The following is a 20,593-nucleotide window of genomic DNA, read 5'->3' on the forward strand; positions in this document are numbered from 1 at the left end:
ACTTGGAGGTTCACGCGCTAATTGGCATCACACACCAAACCCACAATCGGGTACCACACAACCAACACAAGATGAGGATGACATAAGCCACGAGCAATCCACTAGAGTACCTTTTGGCTCTCCACTAGGGAAAGGTTAAGAACCCCTCACAATCACCATGATCGGAGCTGAAGACAAGCACCTTACTCCGCTCGATGATCCTCACTGCTCCAAGCCATCTAGGTGGTGGCAACCACCAAGAGTAACAAGCAAATCCCATAGCGAAAGATGAACACCAAGTGCCTCTAGATGCAATCACTCAAGCAATGCACTTGGATTCACTCCCAATCTCACAAAGATGACGAATCAATAATGGAGATGAGTGTGAGGACTTTGGCTAAGCTCACAAGGTTGCTATGTCAATGCAAATGGCTAAAAGAGTAGGCTTAAGCTAGCCATAGGGCTTGTTGACCATCAATAATATCAATTATAAACCATCAACATAACCTGCATTTATAATTAATTCTATCACCAAACATAGGTATAGGGGTTTGAACTAATAAATTCCATAAGTTTTGGTGAATCTGTGTTTTCAGCAGGATTTAATCAGAAAAACACCAAGAAGGACCTAATCGTCAAAGGAAATCATGGAATTTTGTCATGGTATCAACGTGGGAAGACTCTAGAAGGGTCCAAAAGGCGAATCACCGAAGTGGGGCTCGACCCACTGCCATGTGGGGCCACCTGACCTGTAGGTGGGGCCGCTCGGCCCCTATGGGCCCCACCTGTCAGCCTCCTTCGAATGTTGGTTCCTCACCGCCTTAAGAATTGCATCTAAGCCGTTGCTTAAGTCAGTTTGATCCAAGGGCTCACGTTGGACCCTCAGGGCTATATATACCAGCCCCTGCCCCCTCCCTCAGCAGATCCTAAAACCCTAATTTGTATCTCTCCTTTAGATCAGCATACACCATAGGGATTAGGTCTAGAGCTCTCCAATGTAGTAGATTAGTAGCTCGGGAGTGAGGGTCGAGTTGGGCTCATGCTCAAGTTCTGGATCTAGTCTTGGAGGCTTGGCAAAACCTTGTATCTTAACTTCTATATCTTGCAAAACTTATTATCAATTCATTATATTCCTATTTACATGGCTATGCTTACTTTGAATATATATCTTGCTTAGTTAAGATTATCATTGCTTTTGTGTGCGGGTTCATAGAGTGCTTAGCTTGCTATAGTTTATCGATTGGGCTAAGTAGCTGAGTCTCATGTAAGCATGGTGCTTATATGATGCTCTGCCTGTGAGTATACCCTGTTCTCTAGTTGGGTGGTAGCAGCGGGAGGTGGCAGCCCTATCTATCCTTTGTAGTCCACTCTGGATTGAGTAGGTTCTTAAATTGTAGGACCGTAGTCGCGTTAGTAGAGTTATCTATTGTAAGTGCTCTACCGTCTAAGCAGCGTTCCGAAGTGCACAAGAGTAGAGTTAGTTTTAGCTATAGTTGGGTATATATATACTTTGATCCTGTAATAAGAATATCATAGGAATCTACCTCACCCGTTGTTCTCCCGAGTTGACTAGTTTACATTATCTTAGTGACCTATCCCCTGAGTGTCATTATACTTAATTCTTATCATTACCTTTACCCCTTGCTTTAGCTATGCTGGTATGTTGATTAGTATACATTCCTTTGTTATCCAATAAATCTTTACTCCATTGTTTCCCTGTGGTAAAATATAAATAATGATACCTGGAATATTCCTGGTAAAATGCTATAATGGTATTCTGTGCGCTTGCGGAATCCTTCATATTCTATTTGCGTTAATAAATACCAATAGGGCTTAAATTGAGAGCCCCCACGAATAGAGTCATTGGGCTCCTCACTGCTACATGTCACGTGTTGACCAGACGCGCCGATCAAAACGATCGGAAGCATGCCTCCAGCGGCCGGTCAACATATCAGCGCCACGTGTCAATGCCTTCAAACGTGAGACGCACGATGCCAACAGCTAGTAGCCATTCCCACACGCTTTAAGTCATGATCGGACGCGCTTGTGATCTTCCTGACTCAGCAGCGGCGTGTCAGGTCAGCACAACACCGCGCGCCTCCAACACTTGACCAGACGCGCTGATCAACGCCAACACCCGTGCGTTAGGTCACTTCTAGAGAGGGTCCAGAGCCAAAATTCCATGACCTGACGTGTCCGATCTCACGTGACCGGACACACCACTGCATCAGGTCCACACTGCCTCAGCTCAACGCTTGCGTCAGTGTATGTCATAGCTTGATTGGACGCAGGCCCTGCGCTTCCGATCACAATGACTGTGCATCCTCCGGTCGCTGATCAGGCTAAGCCCGAGCACGCCACCAAGTTTATAAATGACCGAACGCTGCATCTTCGAGTCCGGTCACCACGTGACCTTTGTCCGGTCACTATTTCACAGTGAAAAACACCTCCTTCACTTCACCAACTTCTCCACCCTTGCTCAAATGTGCCAACCACCAAGTGTATCACCTTGTGCATGTGTGTTAGCATATTTTCACAAACATTTTCAAGGGTGTTAGCACTCCACTAGATCCTAAATACATATGCAATGAGTTAGAGCATCTAGTGGCACTTTGATAACCGCATTTCGATACGAGTTTCACCCCTCCTAATAGTATGGCTATCGATCCTAAATATGATCACACTCGTTGAATGTCAATCACCAAACCAAAAAATCTCCTATCAAGTTACACCTTTGCCTTGAGCTTTTTGTTTTTCTCTTTCTTCTTTTCCAAGCTGAGCACTTGATCACCATGGCCATCACCACCATCAACATGATCTTCATTTGCTCCACCACTTGGAATTGTGCTACCTATCTCATGATCACTAGAGCAAATAGGTTAGCACATAGGGTTTCATCAATTTACCAAAACCAAACTAGAGCTTTCAATCTTCCCCTTTTTGGTAATTGATGACAACCCTTTCACAAAGATATGAATTGAAATTCATTTGAATTCATGTTGCTTGCCCAAGCATATTTACCATGTGTAAAAGGATATGGACAAATTTCATGAACCCCAAATGGTAGCATGACCTCCCCCTACATATGTGCTAAGAGTTTGGATTGAAGCTTGCACATATGCATGGATTGGAAATGTGGGAGGGCAATGTCTACCAAATGATGCTAAGGTATAAGAGATGGACCTTTGAAACGTGATACCAATCGGAGTGCACCAATATACCATCCTTAGAACCATTAGTAACTAGACATTCACAAAAACTAGAATACCCCGTGAGATCAAAATTAGAAGCAAGGGTCTAGTTTTCATAATATAAACACAAGTCCAGTTACACAACCTATGCATGCTAGTTTTTTATTTCATCATTCAAACCTGCAACTAGCATACAACACACAAGCATGGAATTTTAATTTAAAACTTGTGCCATGCAAGCAAACATATGAAATGCACATTCAAATGCATCAATCAAGTTTATAAGCTTGCTCCCCCTACTTGTGTGCTCAAAATTTTAATTGATCTCCTTCCTTTGTCATATCACTCCCCCTATGTCAAAGTTCTCCCATTTGTTATCTTTTCACTATCTTTGTGCATTACTTCTCCCCCTTTGTCATCAATGACCACAAAGGTTCAATTTTAGATAGGTTAAAATTATCAATGTCAATCAATGGGGTGATGATCATTTTCTCAAAATTTGGTTCAATCTAGATCACTTGCCAAAGATATTTAACTCGGTTTGATCCATTGACAAGCTTCTTCACACCTCCAAATAAGGGTTATCTTGTACCATGTTGAGTTAAACACTTAAAGCTCATTTTCTAGATCAAACACTAGGTTCACAAGCCCACAAACATGTCATATGCTTCCACTAGATCAAGTCAAGCATAGAAGCAATAGTGGTACCATACAAGCAACAAATTCATTTGATTATCATGAAAGAGCCTAAAAGATATGAGGAATGACTATATGCACTAAACATGTCCTTAGCAAAGGATGTATGCCATGCTAATCAACTTTTACCTTGGATTGCTCAAAGGAGAGGCATGTCATATAAGTGGGGGTGCATCAACACATATTTGAGAAATCCAATATGTTCAACTCATTCATTAGCTTGCAAAACCTCTTCTCATCTAATGGCTTGGTGAATATATCGGCAAGTTGATCTTCGGTGCCTACACTCTCAATGCAAATGTCCCCTTTTTGTTGCTGATCTCTTATGAAATGGTGGCGGACATCAATGTGCTTTGTTCTTGCATGTTGAACCAGATTGTTGGTGAGCTTAATTGCACTCTCATTGTCGCATAGCAATGGCACTTTCTTAAACTTAATTCTAAAGTCATTTAATGTGGCCTTCATCCAAAGAATTTATGCACAACAACTACTAGCGGATATGTATTTGGCTTTGGCGGTTGATAATGCAACTCTATTTTGCTTCGTTGATGACCATGAAACAAGTGATCTTCCCAACAATTGACATGTGCCTGAGGTGCGCTTTCTTTCAACCTTGCATCCCACATAATCCGAGTCGGAGTAACCAACTAGCTCAAACTTTGCTCCTTTAGGATACCACAAACCAACATTTTGTGTATGCTTCAAGTATCTCAATATTCTTTTTGTTGCCTTCAAATGACTTTATCTTGGTGAGGCTTGAAATCTTGCACACATGCACACACTAAACATGACATCCGGCCTTGATGCGGTCACATAGAGTAGGCTTCCAATCATAGACCGATACAACTTTTGATCCACCATGTTGCCACTTGCATCACTATCCAAGTTGCCATTTGTTTCCATTGGTTTACTTATGGCTTTGCTATCATTCATGCCAAACTTCTTGAGCATGTCTTTGATGTACTTGCCTTGACTCACAAATGGACCATTCTTCAATTGCTTGATTTGAAGTCCAAGAAAGTAACTCAACTCTCCAATCATGGACATGTCAAACTCTTTTGCCATCATCTTTCTAAACTATTCACAAAAGTCTCGATTGGTTGATCTAAATATGATGTCAGCAGCATAGATTTACAACACAAACAAGTTCTTATCAATCTTCTTGGTGAAAAGAGTGGTGTCAACCTTGCCCATTATGAATCCCTTTGAGAGTAGGAAGTCCATCAACCTCTCATACCATGCTCTAGGTGCTTGCTTCAAGCCATATAATGCCTTCTTCAACTTGTACACATGGTTGGGCTTCTTGTCATCTTCAAAACTGGGAGGTTGCTCAACATATACTTCTTTATTGATGTAGCCATTTAGAAATGCACTCTTAACATCCATTTGATGGAGCTTGATGTTGTGGGCACAAGCATAGGCTAACAAGATTCTAATTGCTTCCAATCTAACAACGGGGCATATGTTTCTCCAAAGTCAAGACCTTCTACTTGAATGTAACCTTGTGCTACCAATATTGCTTTGTTCCTACTACTATCCCATCTTGATCTTGCTTGTTTCTATAGATCCATTTGGTTCCAATCATATTGTGTTCCTTTGGTCTTTCCACTAACTCCCATACTTGATTTCTTGTGAAGTTGTTCAATTCTTCATGCATTGCATTCACCCAATCAATATCCTTCAATACTTCTTCTATCTTCTTTGGTTCAATAGATGACACAAATGAGAAATGCTCACAAAATGAAGCTAATTTTGATCTAATTTGCACTCCTCTAGAAATATCTCTAATTATAGTATCCAATGGATGAACTCTTGAAATATGAGTTGGTTGGAGTATTGGAACTTGATTGCTTGCACTTGCTTGCTCATTGGATTGAGATGATGTACTAGCCACTTGATCTTGTTCATTATCATGAGAGCCACTTGTACTTTCTTGATTAGTATCAACTTGCACATTTAAGTTAGAGAGCACTTGCACTTGATCATCTTCATCATAAACCACTTGCCTAGGCCTTAATTCACCAACATCCATGTTCCTCATGGCATTTAAAAGTTGAATGCCTCTAACATCTTCTAAGTTCTCATTCTCATCTTGTGAACCCTTGGTTTCATCAAATTCAATATTATGAACTTCCTCAAGAGTATCACTTGCCAAATTCCAAACTCTATATGTTTTGCTTGTAGTGGAGTATCCAAGTAAGAATCCTTCATCACATTTCTTGTCAAACTTACTCAATCTAGTGCATGTCTTCAAGATATAGCATTTGCAACCAAAAACCCAAAAAATATGCAATGTTGGACTTTCTACCATTCAAGAGCTCATATGGTGTCTTCTCTTTCAATGGGTGACAATATAAGCGGTTGCTACAATGGCAAGCCATGTTGATAGCTTCGGCCCAAAAATATTGACTCACATTGTACTCACTCAACATTGATCTTGCCATGTCAATCAAGGTTCTATTCTTCCTCTCAACCAGGCCATTTGATTGTGGAGTGTACTTGGCCAAGAATTCATGTCTAATTCCAAAATCATCACACAACTCATCAATTCTAGTGTTTTTGAACTCACTACCATTGTCACTTCTAACTCTCTTTATGGTTGTTTCAAACTCATTGTGAATGCCCTTGACAAAAGATTTGAAAGTTACAAACACATCACTCTTGTCCATTAGAAAGAATACCCAAGTGTATCTTGTATAGTCATCCACTATCACAAAACCATATTTATTTTCACCGATGCTAGTGTATTGTGTTGGCCCAAAAAATATATGTGCAACAACTCAAATGCTTTACTAGTGCTCATCATGCTTTTCTTGGGATGGGTGTTTCCAACTTGCTTGCTGACTTGACAAGAGCTACAAAGTTTATCCTTCTCAAACACAATATCTTTTAAGCCTCTAACTAAGTCATGCTAACAATTGAGCTTCACTATCATTGAAATCAACCAAATATAGATTCTCGTATCTAAAGCCTTTGAAGATCAAGTTAGAGCCATCTACGCTTATGATCTATACATCATCTACACCAAATACGCATTTGAATCCAAGATCACACAATTGAATCACGGATAGCAAATTAAAGTTCAAGCTCTCAACTAGCAACATATTGGAAACAATCATACATTGGATATTACAATCTTACCAAGCCCTTTGACCTTGCCTTTGCCATTGTCACCAAATGTGATACTATCATAACCATCATTGCCAATGGTATTGATTGAGTTGAACATTCTTGCATCATCGGTCATGTATTGAGTGCACCTACTATCAAGAACCTGATGCCTTCCTCCAGCTTTGTAATTGACCTATAAAAGAAGATCAATTCTTTTTAGGTACCCAAACTTGCTTGGGTCCTTGAAGGTTAGTGACCAAGCTCTTTGACACCCAAATGGCTTTCTTCTTTGAGCCCATCCAAGGTGCACCAATGAACTTAGCCTTCACACCATTTGCACCCTTAGTAAGCACATAGAAAAAAAATCAAGCTTAATTTAGGATACATTGGCTTGAGACTTCTTGTTCATGCATTTTTGCTCTACATGACCAACTTGCTTACAATTAGTGTAAAATCGACCATTGTTCTTTATAAAACTAGTCTTGTGAGGAGCAAAGGCCGCCTTGTCTTTCTTAGGGGTACAGCCCAATCCCTCTTTGTAGAGAGAAGCTCTTTGGCTACCCAAGCACATAAGCAAGCAGTCCTCACCACCATAGGCTTTGCCTAAGGCGCGAGTGAGCTCATTGACCTCCTTCTTGAGGGTCTCATTCTCAACTATTAGTGAGGCATCACAAGTGAAACCATCACTACTAGATGAGGTAGAAGTAGATGTGCGACAAGAAGGGTTAGTGGAAGCAACAACGATAGACTTATAGAATGATTCATCAATTATATCACAAGTTAAGCCTGTGTCACATGTTACAACATGCTCCTTCTCATTTTGCTCATTAAGTAAAGAGGAATGAGCTTTTTCAAGCTTCTTGTGAGCCTTGCCAAGCTTCTCATGGGCTTCCTCTAGCCTCTCATGAGATGCATTGAGCTCATCAAAGGCTTGCTTAAGGGCTTTTAGTTCCTTTCGCAAGTCTTTGCATTCCCTTCTCTTAATGTCAAAATGTTCTTTAGCATCTTCTAACATGTCAATTAGTGCATCTTTAGTGGGTTCATCATCATTGTCACTTTCACTTTCACTTTCATTATCATGTTCCTCATCACATCCATCATCACAAGCTTGTACCTTAGTGGCCTTAGCCATGAAGCATGATGGAGAGTCGAAGAGAGAAGGCTTCTCATTGATAGCAATGCTTGCAAGAGCCTTCTTCTTGGTGGCCTTGTCATCATCACTTGAAGAAGCATCACTATCCTAAGTTACCACATATGAACCACCCTTCTTCTTCTTCTTGATGGTCATCTTGTCTTTCTTCTCTTTCTTTTCCTTCTTGTACTTCTTCTTGCTCTTTTTGTTGTCATCATCATTGTCGCTATTGTATGGGCATTCAACAACACGATGATCCTTGCTTCCACAATTGAAGCAATTTCTTGACTCTTCCTTGTTTTTGGATGAAGAATTATTTCTTCTAGCACGGTAGCCCTTCTTCATCATGAACTTACCAAATCTCTTGACAAAGAGAGCCATCTTCTCATCATCCATCTCATCAAAGTTTAAGTCTTCATCTTCACTTGATGATTCTTGCTTTCCCTTGCCCTTGGATGATGTGGTCTTGAATGCCACACTCTTCTTCTTGTCATCCTTCTCATCTTTCTTCTCCTTCTTTTCTTCCTTTTCTTCATCATCTCTATATGTGTCATCGGTCATCACATCTCCCAACACTTAGTTTGGTGTCCTAGTGTCCAAATCACTCCTCACTAAAATAGTGACCAATGTGCCAAATCTCGGAGGTAAGCATCTTAAGAACTTGTGGGAGAAGTCCTTGTCCTTCACCTCTTCTCCAAGTGCTTTAAGATCATTGACAAGCACTTGAAGCCTATGAAACATCTTCGGCGCACTCTTATCCTCTTTCATCTTGAAGCTTGCAAACTTCTCTTTGAGAATATATGCCTTTGCACCCTTCACGGCTTGAGTGCCCTCAAATGACTCCTCCAACTTATTCCATGCCTCATGAGCCCTCTCAATATTCTTGATTTGATCAAATATTCTCTCATCCAAAGCATCATGAATGACACTTGTAACAAAACCGCATAATTCATACAAGCTCAAGTACGGCTGTCCCTGTTTGACACGTTGATGTGCACATACTTTCACTTATATAAACCCAGTAGTCCGCCGAGTGTCACGAAGGACCTCGGTAAATCAACATCACAACCTAGATTGCACGATTAAGCAAATACACATCATATACATAGAGTTGCAGCGGAAAAAATGTTTACAATGAATTCACAAATAATAATACAAGTTTGGGTTTCAAAACCGATTAGTGAAAACAACATAGCTTTCAAATGATTACAATAATATAAGTTCCAAATACATTGCTAGCACACGTGACATCCTCTGATAAAAGCATATAGATAAGAACACTATATAGAGTCGCCGAGCCCACTGGCGATTAGCCACCATCTTCAGTAGGCCGAGAACTTCACCTGCAACATGGTGGGATAAACCCTGAGTACTCAAATGTACTCAGCTAGACTTACCCATCATAAACCAAAAATAAAGTAACACCAAGGATTATGCAAGGCTTTATAGGTGGAGCTAGCTTGACAACATTTTGCAAAAAAACCACTAATTCAGCTATACATTTTATAATTCGGTCATCAAGTTAATTATAGCTATTCATCTCTAGATTAGCAACTAACCTATGCCAAACATGTGGTATATCATTTAGTAGCATAACAATAGTAACCATAGCTGGTGTAATAATTCCATGTTCATTATAACCATCATATTCCATAATTCAATTACTACGATGCTGGAGCTAGTCAAGTTTCTCACTATCCGAGAGAGACGGCGATTCAAATTGATTTCAACCAGCTAGGAATTTATTCCTAACACAAACCTAGACATACCTGCACCAAGGTAGTCTTAGGTTACCTTTGGTACAACTCAGGTCCACATTTCATAGGTTCGACCAGCGCCACATAATCAGGGACATCTCTGGTCCTAGCACTTGCTTAGTCCTTCCATCTTCGGGATAGGTCCATCATACACCATCTTTGGGTTAGGCTCCAACATCACGTCCTTCATGTGGTACATCTAGCATACCTAGATGAGATGCAACAATGCAAGTGCATGAATACGAAGAATGGCAATATCAGATGCATCATATAAAGCATTCAAGATGAGCACAAGGTTGCACCGAACATATATAAGCACTCTACGTTACATAATTAAACATCACACAACCTATCATGCTAGGATAGCAAGGAAGGCATCACCAAGCATGACACAAGTTTTACAAGGTTTTAGGTATATTAACTCAACACCATCAAAGACATGAGCCACACTTAGCAACACACAAAGCAAAGCAAGATAAAGTAAACAATTTTAGGTACAAACACACAGCCTGTTCAGTTGGCTGGTTCGTATCATTGCTGGTTCATGAAGAAGTACTGTTGGCTAGTTTGTGTGAGAGAAAAATACTATTCTGGCTAAAAATTTATGACCGTTTATGACAAGCCACAGCCAAACGAACAGGCTGACAGATTCTGAACAGCAGCACAATAGTCACTTATTTTAACCATACCTAGAGTTATAGGCATGCAAAAAGTGTGATCCTAGACTTTCTGGAAAGATAATGAAATTATCTAAAACTTTGTTATTAACATCAACATCTGATTCAACAATTAACAAGGTCAAAATACATCATGAAATAGAGCTTATATAATTAAGGACAAAAAACGGATAGTAACTTCTGAAATACATATCCGAAGTTCTAGACATCTAGAAAATATGATTCTTAACTTTATAGAAATCTTATTAAGTTATCTATAACTTTCTAATTATCATCTTAAGATTATTCTATAGCTAACAAGGTTAAACAACATCAAGAAGGCATATCTGTCTACATTTCAATAAAATTTGCCATTCCACTTTGAATAGCAATAACTAGAGTTCTAGACCACCAAAAGCAGTGATCTTATACATTTTAGAAAGCTTAGGAAAAGAACTACAACTCTTCTATTATCACCAATACATCATTCCATGTTTAAATGAGCCAAACAATACAATCTTTTAGATCTATCTAGAGGACATGCAAAACAAGACAACAAACTTCTAAAATCTATAACTCCTAAACCACCAGGCTTCAAATCATGAAACTTTAGGATAAGCAAGATAAGAAAATTATCTACAACTTTTGTATTCAACATATCAACAGAAAACATCAGTTGCATCACAAAAATATTACCACCACAAAAACTATACATGTAGCCATAACAACAAAGATACAACTATATGTATTTACCATTTATGTTGTTAACAACTAACATTTTGTTGCTATATATGCAGCTCCATGCAACTCCTAACTATAACCAAGCAATCACATTACCTAGCACCAATTATTAAAAGTATTAAATGGCATAAACACAAGCATCTACTAACAAATTTTCATTAGCTTTTCTATATATAAAAACCTATATATTAATTATAGGTGATGTTGCAAACATCTCATTTGGATCTCAATTTTTTATGAGAGATAGATGATGACAAAACATGATTACTATACAAATCTTACATACTTAGGTTTTATAGATTAATTATTACAAAAAAAGACAAATTGCTAATGCAAGAAAACATGTAAAAGCAAGATAAATCTAAAGATAAATAAAACCCTAATTAACCTAGATAAATAAAAACAGCAAAAACCTTCTACTAACATATATCATAAGATGACTATACTGTGTATATATGCTCACAAGAATTCAAAAAATTCCTTATTTGCTATTTTACGATTTTTCTACAATTTATTATGATTTTCCAAAGTTTCATCCATAAAAGAAAAACAAACTTGCGCCGAGGACCCTGAACTTCCATGAAAATAAATTCCAGCGAAACAGTCCTTCTAGTCACTATTCACATGAGTCATGACTCTGCAGAAAACTCCTTCTCTTTCTCCTTATTGCTGCACGAGCTCCTTTGCCTTCTTCTTCTCATGGGAACGGAGCAGAGCACGGCTTGGGGTCGGCCGACCTTGTCTAGCAGGAGCCGGCAGCGGCAGGGAGTGCTAGGGGGCTTCCCCAGGACTGTACGCATCCACAGGCGGCCCGATAGCTGGTGCTCTGGCAATAGTGGGTTGTAGGGGTAGAGCCGGCGAGACGAGGAGCTAGGGAGGCACGGTGCGAGGTGAGGAAGGAGGTGGCATGGTTAGCGGGAGCGGCAGAGCGCGGAGGCAAGGGAAACACGGGAGGCGTGGAGCTTTGGCTCGGCATTAATGGTGACCGCATCCGTGCTCTAGCACAGAGCGAGGAAGGGAGCGAGCAGAGGCAAGGGAGAGAAAGTGAGGGAGTGGAGGAGCTCGGGCATCCACATCTAGAGGGTGCAGAGGCGCGACAGAGGAGGTGGGATGCGCGTTGGCATGGTGGGGCGCGCTCTCACGCATGAAGTCCACGTCGGTATTTCATTGGACACCTAGCTTGTGTGGTTTAGCCCAACTTGGAGGCCATTTTTGGTCTAGCTACGGGCCGAACTGGGCTATGGGCCTTGAGACAAAGTTGTTCCATTCGATCTGCTCTACAACTTGTATTTAGGATGCTCAACCATTAGAGCAATAGATTAGTGGGTAATTAGGCCCCAAGTTGATAGTGTCAGCTACTAATCAAGGGTTAAGCCTTGCTCTGCTTGTGCTCCAATTACTTGGTCCCAATATGGACAAATTTGATCCAACTTTTTGTATGTCCTTCAACAAGATGTCCAACTTTCATTTTTGTTTCAACTTGAGTTGTTTAACAAAAATTCGAGAACGCGAGATGCCAATCATCATCAACATTGCAATCTCAGACTTGGACAAAATTTTGATATCCCAAAACAGTACTGGGTTTAGTTTTGGGGCCCCAGTTTGACTAAGTTAGGGACCAAACTTGCTCATGACCCTTAAACAAAGTTTGTTATGCACATCTTGATCTGCAACTTTGGTTAAAGGATGATGGACTGGTTCAACTTGGTTAGGAAGATACAATTCTCCAAAGTGGGGTACACAAAACTGAAACCGAGATTCAGTCAACTCCTAGAAACAGTTAGTCTTTGCTGATTTTGAAACTAACTTTGAAGATCCAAATGAACTCCAAACTTGATGAGACATGCTTCGTTGTTTCTAGCACAAAGTGTACTTCAACTCATATTAAGGAAAATCTAGTAGAGCTATCACACAAATTTAGAAGATAAAAATTCACAAACATGTCAACTCGCTGTTGTCAATTAGGGACTTTGAAATATTTCTGAGAGGCCAAAACAGCACTGCATCCAAACTTGAGGCCACTGTTAGAGCCACTTAGGAGTTGAATCAGGGCTTGGTCCAAAAATAAAGTTTGTTGTACTCCACTCAAACTTCAACTTTTATTAAAGGTCCAACTCCATGAAAGCACTCCAAATAGTTGGTCAACACAGGTCAAAACCATATCATGAAAAGGACAATTTTAGCCATTCCCACACTTAGAAGCATTTTTCTTGACATTTGCTCAACACGAATCCTTCAAGATTTTTTTTCATGAGTTTAATTAGAGTTGTTTGAGAAAGGTTGCAAGGTTTGGTCGACATCCCATGTTTCCATTTGCTAAATGAAGCAAATTAAGCAAAAATATAACTTATCATTTCATGTGACTTTTTGGCTCCAAACTTCATGAAACTTTTCATAGTCATTGCTGATGGAAATGGATGTGAGGCACATGAAAAGGGGCACCTTCCACATTACTCAAGCATACCTCTGAAAAGGGTCAACATAGAAGCAAGGTGTGTTGTCCAAGTTTAAGTTGGGGCTCATTCTTAGAGAGTTGATCCCAACACCTTTGTCACCACTTACAAGTTTGAACTAGAGCTCTTGATTACCACTGAACTTGTCATGTTGGAGCTCAAACCCACTATTTAATTGGTGACAAACACCTAGGGTGTTACATCCCTCCCCCCTTATGGGAATCTCGCCCTGAGATTCGGTGCGAAAGACTTTTAAGGGAAGAGAAGCATGTCATCTATTTTCCAACATCAGGAATAGCTTTAGGCTACTTAGCTTCAAGCATCAGAGATGCTAATTTGGTCAAGACATTTTTTGATACTTGCTCTTCATAGTAAGTTTTGTCTGAAGAATTTCCTTCATTGACTTACATGAAGCATTGTTACTTTGGGAGGAATCCACGATAACACAGTACTTCATTCTCGGGATACGGAGAGTACTATGGAGCATAAACTAACTACCCATAATATATATTTCCCTAGTGAATATAGCATGGACCATGTGAACTTTGCACTAGACTACAAGCTTCTGAAAGCTACTCATTACAATGGTTCCATGTTCGTTCCCAAAGTTTGAAAAGCAGTCCTCTACCAAAGTAGCTTGAGTACAACCTTTCATAAGGGATGAGATCACAGATGGGGTAAGCATCCTCTGAGGCTGTGAGAAACCGAGTAACCAATAGACAATGTCTATGCCGGTTGTAATTGTTCAATCACTCAGATGCCAACTGATGGAAAACTACATAATGTTCCATGTGTGTAGTTCTCTTTCTCTAATGATAACACTATATTATCTGAGTCTATTGAGTGAGCGGTGAATGTGATAGCTGACTCTGTTAACTCAGTGTTTTCAACAATCATTATTTGAGGGAATCCTCGTATCCAAGTGGCAACAATTATCTAGATTGAATCTGATGCAACCTCTTGGGTAAAAACACATGGAAGGTACCAAAGGACAAGTCCGCCTTGGAAATCCTTGCTGAAGAAGGATGATAGCGAGGTCTAGAGGACAACAAAGGTTGCAAGTATTCACTAACTGGAGAAACAGTACACCACCAAGATTGAGTACAATTTTTCTTCATGGTGCTGTTGCACAGTAAGTAGGGTTGACTTGCACTATAGCAAAACTAGCCTGGTTGGACTACTTTTGACATTGAGGCTTCCTTTCTAATGTCAATCAACAACTCAAAATCATAATCTAAAATCTGTTGTTTGACACTTCTCAAATTGTTTTTGACTCATAATGGCACAAATTGACTTTTAGAACACCTTGACTGCTCAACATTGTTGATATGAGAAGGCAAAAGCAAGGCACAAAGGGGTGCAAGGAGTATCCTCTAGGGCACCTAAAGGATTATCTAACGGCAAAACATTGACTATGTTGTTAATCTTAGCATCAATCACAAACACAACCTTCTAACATGAGGGATAATAGCAGTCAATAGAGAAATCATAGATTCTGTACACCATGGTTTTCAGTTCATGTCTCACAAACTACTACTTCATTGCGCATGAATTTTGGTAGGCATATAGATCCAAGAGTCCTCTAACTATTGACCAAAAGTCAGCTCAAACATACACTGTTTGACTATCTAAATAAATCATCTACCAAAACTGCTCTATCCTTAAATTGTCGTGACCCGAACTATCAAAACATCTCTCAAATCCGATGCTTTACTCATCCAATACTCAAACCAACTTAAGACATCGAGGCACCTTAAGCAAGGAATGAGCTTGCTAAGTTTTGTGGCAATCCATCCATGTTTGATCCTCTAATCACCGGCTTAAGGATAACCAGTTTAGTGCCATGAAATCTAGATAGATTTCCTGCTCTTCTTTTCCTTTGCTTCACACGTTGTGGAGTGTGTTTTGCACTCTTTCACTCTTCTTATAGAAGCAGCATTAGCTTTCTCACTAAGGAGAGAGACTAGGGTTTGTCCTTACATGCCTCTTAGGAAACAACTTCAACCGTTGATTTAGGCACCAACTCGATGATGCACAAGCATTGGACTGGTGGGCTACTTTTGTGGGGCACAAAGCATACTTCACATGGAGGGACAGTCCTACAAGATAAGGGACCATTTCGAACTACCCTTCTATACTTCCTCCAATAGAGTCCTGAACAAATCCTTTGATAGCACCATATACATAATGATGTTGACCGAACTAGGGACGTGCCTTCTCTAGTTCCTTACTTAACATTGTTCTGTGAGACATAGCCTTTGTAGTTACCAAAGAGTTATTACCTAGCTGAAACTTAACTTTCCTATTGGTAACTAATTAGTTGTCTCTCAACATTTAAAAGCTCCAAAACTTCCTTTTTGATGGCAACAATTGTAGTGGATGCGCAAACAGACAGTCAATATCAAAGTCAGCAGAAAAGGGTCACACCGAAGAGGTCGGTTGATCATCTTGCACATAAGGTCAAGACTTGGACAGAAAGCTCATAAGCACCAGGTGACCTATTACAGGACATAATATCCTGATCCATTTATCATCCGACTAATAACTTGTCTAACTTTAAGTATTATGTACCTTTCTGATCCAACGGGGATGACAAAAGTTGCTCACTAGATGATCGATGTCATTATAGGGACAGTCAAGTAGAGTCACTTATCTACCACCTCTTAAAGTCTGTTAATGTTTATGTCAGTGATCTGTTCTTCAAATGTTATCCTCTAGACAACTTTAGAAGGAAGTCCTACTGCATCTGGTCCGGTATAGGAATCTTCTGATAGGATCTGGAAAGATAATAGAGGAAGAGCTCACGTGAAAATAACACATCGGTGTAGTTCTGCAATGGATCATGACTAGAAACCTCGATACCAGCGCGTGCCGAGCAGCACAACCTTATGGCCGCGGTCCACAGGATGCCCTCGGTTTTGTCGTGGCACTGTAGTTGCTACTCATAACACCATTACCGATAACACAACCAAGGTGAAATTTCAAGTGGCATAGATTGGGTTGTATGAACAAGCACTATGCAAAGGAGGGATAGCAAGCAATGGTAGTCACAAGGTTAGGAGCCAACGAGGGGTGGTCCAAGGTAAAGATATGGAACAAGAGAAACATAGATTAACTAATGTAGGCAACTAAGCATGAGACTCTTGCTTTATTTCCATTAGCGCCTTGTGTCCACAAAACTGATTACCAGATAAAGATTAACATGAGATTTGGTCTTGTTGAGCAGCAACATGAGATCAAGACTAATAAACATCCAAAGACTTGAAAGAGTTGAAGACAAAACAAACGAGATTCGAGGGATAGAGCCAATACACTGACTAGGGATTGAGTTGATAAAGCAACGAAATAATTTGCAAGGAAAAGATTCTGAGGTTCAGGCAGCGAGAGGTTAGCGTTCCACCAGATCGTCTGTAAGATAAAAGGGCAGCGATGTCTGATAGGGATTTTTGTGTAAGGTCTTCATACACAGTAGCAAGAAATCCATGACACATGCAAGCATTCAAGGGGACTAAGCTTGGGCTCACGGGTCAAGCAAAGGCATAAATACACAAGCATTCAAGGGCTCACAATCACACCTACAGGCTCAAGCTCCTAAGCAAGGGAATCTACTTGGAGACAACCATGAGATTAACGTAACTTGAGTGTGGTTCTAGGATTAGGCTCTTCAACACTTGTATGCTCACCGTGGACAAAAGGGGTAATGACTATGATACTACCTAGGTAACAAAGCATCCACACATACATCATGGTCTTAAGCAAGCATTTGAGAAACTCAATCAAATTAGCTTAAGCAACTAATAGCAAGCACAAAGCTCACACATAACAAGCAGTCATCTACAACAACACCACTACACCAAAATGTGAAATATGGTGGTAAGGTACTGTTATCTTTTATTTCCTTTTTACTAAGTAGGTGGATATCTCTTCAAAACAAGTTTTACTTACATTTAGCAAATTAGTTTCCGATCATGCACAACATGACCATATGGTTACAACAAGTTATCCATTAATAGAACAAGGGTGAGATGAGCATGTTTATGCACAAGCAACAATCATGATGTATGCTCATCCTATTCGTCCTCACGAAATTGCCAGCCTAATGTGGCAATCAAGTTCTACGTCAGTGGCATAACACGTACTCTCTCGATATATAGCTAGTCATTAGCTACATTCAATCTACACATTCGTTGTTAGCGTACCTGTAGAAGGATTTCATTTTAGCCTAACCCCACAATTATATATGAGGAAATGAAAATCTGGTCTCTAAGTTGCAAGCTAAATACTTCCATATATATATATCAACTATATATATATATATATATATATATATATATATATATATATATATATATATATATATATATATATATATATATATATATATATATATATATATATATATATATATACTTCTGCATCAAAGCTACCCATCAGTAAATACGTCCATATATACATATAAATATGCATATACAGTCGTACCAAAGCTAACCCATAATTAAGTACTTCCGTATATATATGAGCTATATATACTTAAGTATCAAAACTACCACTCCCCTTTGACCGTACGCTCACATCTTGCGGTCATGTCACTCACCAACTTATCTAGGCGTAGAGGTATATTGATTCATACATTACCATTTAAGCGAATGGCATCTATGCAAGAAAGTAAATCCCCCATAGTTAGTATTAATTTACTTATTGCCACCTAAAGGTCCTTAATCGGGCTTAACTGGAGGTTGTCGCTAGCATAGTTTTACAAATTTGTTTTGACAATTTACCTGTAGCTAAAGTTTTAGTCAAAATAGGCTTTTTAAAACCAAAACTTTGCTTTTAAAACTATATACATGACAGTATTATGCTTAATCTTGCTTTGATATCAGCTATGATAGAACCGCCCAATTCACATAAGCTCAAGTACGGTTGTTCCCATTTAACACGTTGACGCGCACATACTTTCACTTATATAAACCCGGTAGTCCGCCGAGTGTCACAAAGGATCTCGGTAAATCAACATCACAACCAAGATCGCACGATTAAGCAAATACACATCATATACAAGGAGTTGCAGCGGAAATAATGTTTACAATGAGTTCACAAATAATAATACAAGTTTGGGTTTCAAAACCGATTACTGAAAACAACATAGCTTTCAAATGATTACAATAATATAAGTTCTAGATACATTGCTAGCATACGTGACATCCTCTGACAAAAGCATATAAATAAGAACACTATATAGAGTCACCGAGCCCACCGGCGGTTAGCCACCATCTTCAGCAGGCCGAGAACTTCATCTGCAACATGGTGGGATAAACCCTGAGTACTCGATTGTACTCAACTAGACTTACCCGTCATAAACCAAAAATAAAGTGCCACCAAGAATTATGCAAGGCTTTATAGGTGGAGCTAGCTTGACAATATTTTGCATAAAAAGCCACTAATTTAGCTATACATTTTATAATTCGGTCATCAAATTAATTATAGTTATTCATCTCTAGATTAGCATCTAACCTGTGCCAAACATGTGGTATATCATTTAGTAGCATAACAATAGTAACCATAGCCAGTGTAATAATTTCATGTTCATTATAACCATCATATTCCATAATTCAATTACTACGATGCTAGAGCTAGTCAAGTTTCTCACTATCCAAGAGAGACGGCGATTCAAATCAATTTCAACCAGCTGAGAATTTATTCCTAACATAAACCCAAACATACCTTCACAAAGGTAGTCTTAGGTCACCTTTGGTACAACTCAGGTCCACATTTCGCGGGTTCGACCAGCGCCGCACAATCAGGGATAACCAGCTGCTAGGACGATCAGGACTACCCTACCCTTAGGCTCACATCTGGCTCCCCGCACATCCTTACTACCATCTAGAGTGCCCACTTTTATAGAACGGGGCCCGGCCTAAGTTGAGCTACTCGGCTTTGCGATTGGAACAAGTTATCTGGTCAGCTAAGTGAGACGCATGTGTTCAATCTCGATAGAAGTGCCAACAACGGTATGGTCCTTAACCGGCATAGACAAAATCACACGAGTCAACCTACACATAGTCTCCGCCCGGCCTACAGTTACATTACCCCATGGTTCTGTTCCACGATGGCAAATATAGCCAACCATGCTTCGGTATCCACCTATATCTCGTAGGTGACAGGAAATCATCCGACCTCTACCAGTCTAAGCATGGCTAAGCATATATTCGATCCTAGACCTACACAGGGTTAAAGGTATATTTCTGGACAAGGTAGTTTTATGCATCAAGTGGTTCCAATCAACTCTTATAACATAATGCATCAAACATAAAGGACTCAAGTGATATTTCTAAAAACAAAGGAGGCTTAGAATGCTCTGGGGCTTGCCTGGGATCCGACACAAGTTAGTTCAGTTAGCTCGCACCGTTTTGATGACATCTCTGGTCCTAGCACCTACTTAGTCCTTCCATCTTTGGGATAGGTCCACCATACATCATCTTCGGGTTAGGCTCCAACATCACGTCCTTCATGTGGTGCAACTAGCGTATCTAGATGAGATGCAACAATGCAAGTACATGAATGCAAAGAATGGCAATATGAGATGCATCATATAAAGCATTCAAGATGAGCACAAGGTTGCGCCAAACATATATAAGCACTCCACGTTACTTAATTAAACATCACACAACCTATCATGCAACGATAGCAAGAAAGGCAGCACCAAGCATGACACAAGTTTCACAAGGTTTTAGGTATATTAACTCAACACCATCAAAGGCATGAGCCACACTTAGCAACACACAAAGCAAAGCAAGGTGAAGTAAATACATTTAGGTACAAACATAGATTCTGAACAGCAGCACCACAGTCGCTTGTTTTAACCATACCTAGATTTATA

This window comes from Miscanthus floridulus, chromosome 18 (assembly GCF_019320115.1).
Source record: "Miscanthus floridulus cultivar M001 chromosome 18, ASM1932011v1, whole genome shotgun sequence".
Classification (NCBI taxonomy): Eukaryota; Viridiplantae; Streptophyta; class Magnoliopsida; order Poales; family Poaceae; genus Miscanthus; species Miscanthus floridulus.